Source organism: Mustela putorius, unplaced genomic scaffold (genome assembly GCF_011764305.1).
Source record: "Mustela putorius furo isolate JIRA1106 unplaced genomic scaffold, ASM1176430v1.1 tig00003987_pilon_pilon_pilon, whole genome shotgun sequence".
Lineage (NCBI taxonomy): Eukaryota > Metazoa > Chordata > Mammalia > Carnivora > Mustelidae > Mustela > Mustela putorius.
Window position 1 is genome coordinate 6,984,542 of NW_025422126.1, and position 1,868 is coordinate 6,986,409.

Here is a 1,868-nt window from a genome sequence, read left to right on the forward strand (position 1 = left end):
ATTGGTGCTGGGTGGGCAACCAACACATCCACATGGTGATGAGCTTCCACTCCCCATCAGCCCATCCTATCTGGACCTGCCTCGTCTCCAGATGAGCACTGAGATCAGTGAGATACAGAAAAATGAGAAGGCTTGCTTGGGTCACACTGGGTGAGTGGCAGATCCTGAATTGAGAAAAAGAAATGCATGGCAGACAAACCAAACAAGCCTCAAGCTGCCAGTCCTTGAGTCAAGCTCCTGACCCCATTCCCTCAAGCATGGGGCCTGGGGCCTGGGGCCTCCTCTGAGCCCTCACAGTGCCTGCCCACCACCAGCCCTCTGACTCAGGGCTCCCCCTGCAGTGCCAGGTGGCTGCTTCCCTCTTTAGCCCAAGCATGCACACTCTCACTCATGGCATGAGGCTTCCCCAGAGCTTTGGGATCCAAGGCCAAGGCTGTGGGTTTGAATCCTGACTTTGAACTTCTGGGACCCCCTCCATGCAGTGGGACTACGAACCCTACCTATACCACCTGGCATAAGTGTTGGGGGATCAGGTGAAATGAGGAGCTGATGCTTAACTAATGAGGCCCGTCTCCTGGTGGGAAAGGTTCCTTCTGTGGGTGTCATCGACACTGGAAGACACCAAAAAACAGGCAGCCGGAAAGACCCATGAGACAGCCAGATGTAAATTCATTCAACCACAAATGCATAGTTTGAACCTGCCATTTGATGGATGGGGAGACAGGCCCAGAGGGGGCAGTAATCCACGCAAGGGCACACAGGATGAGAACCCCAACCCCCGCGGCTCCCAGGGCCCCAGGACTGGGTGAGGTCCACGCACCGGCCTGAGGTGGGGTGCTGCAGCTGCAACATTGGTCCATGCTCGCCAGCACGTCCCCAAGTTTCTCAGGAGCCATTCTTCAGGGGTTCACTGAGGCGAGGCCACACTTCCCCTTGGGCGGCTTCCTGTTTGGGCCAAACAATGACTTTTGCCGGGACCTGGTGCCAGCTGGCTGCAGCTGTTGCCAACGCCTTGATTTCTTGCCTGCAGAGAGAGGTGATCCTGGCCCCCGGGGCCTGGGGCTGGCCTCCCCTGGCCAGGAACTCCGCACTTGGAAGGAGCCTCGCTTGAATTCAGTCATCCCTCAGGTACCGATCGCACATATGTGAACACCTTCTGTTTGCCAGGCTTCAGCTTGTTACCCGGGACACAGATACGTAAGGGCAAGAGTTGAACTATCTACAAATATTTATCCTCTACCCATGAGGAGTAGGACGTCGGACTAGGCACCAGTGAGCCAGAGTGGGCGGCTCTGGCACCGGAGACAGCTCCTGGGGTCATGAAGAGCACGGGCTTTAAACTTGCAGACCGACTCATCTGCTTGTCCTCCCTGTCCTGTGCAAGAGCTCAGAGCTGGTTGTCAGTCATTTACCTGCTTGTGTGAATTAGCAAATGCAGATCTTTCCTGGAATAATCTCTCAGGGCACATGGGGAAGGGGTCATAAGGGGTGTGGGTAAAAATAATAAAGATGAAGTGTTTAGAATGACTTGTGTTAATGGGTGAGAAAAGCAAGAAGCAGATATGTAAAGGGAACGACTAAGGCAGGGGATGGAGCCAGGACCTTGACTCTGGTCTTTAGACTCCAAGCCTTGCACGCCAAGATGCTTCGGAGAGCCTCCAATCTAATTTGAGGATTCACAGGACTGGAGATGCTTTGGGGCACCCCTGGGTAAACAGGGCAGGAGCGCTTGCTGCTGAATACAATGTGGGGGGACCTGATGACAGAGGGACATACAGAGGGCTTGTATGTGACCAGCACCCAGCCACCTGCGGTCATACCCTCTCTGCCGATGCAGAAAGTAACGAGGTAGAAAATTTCCCCAAGCA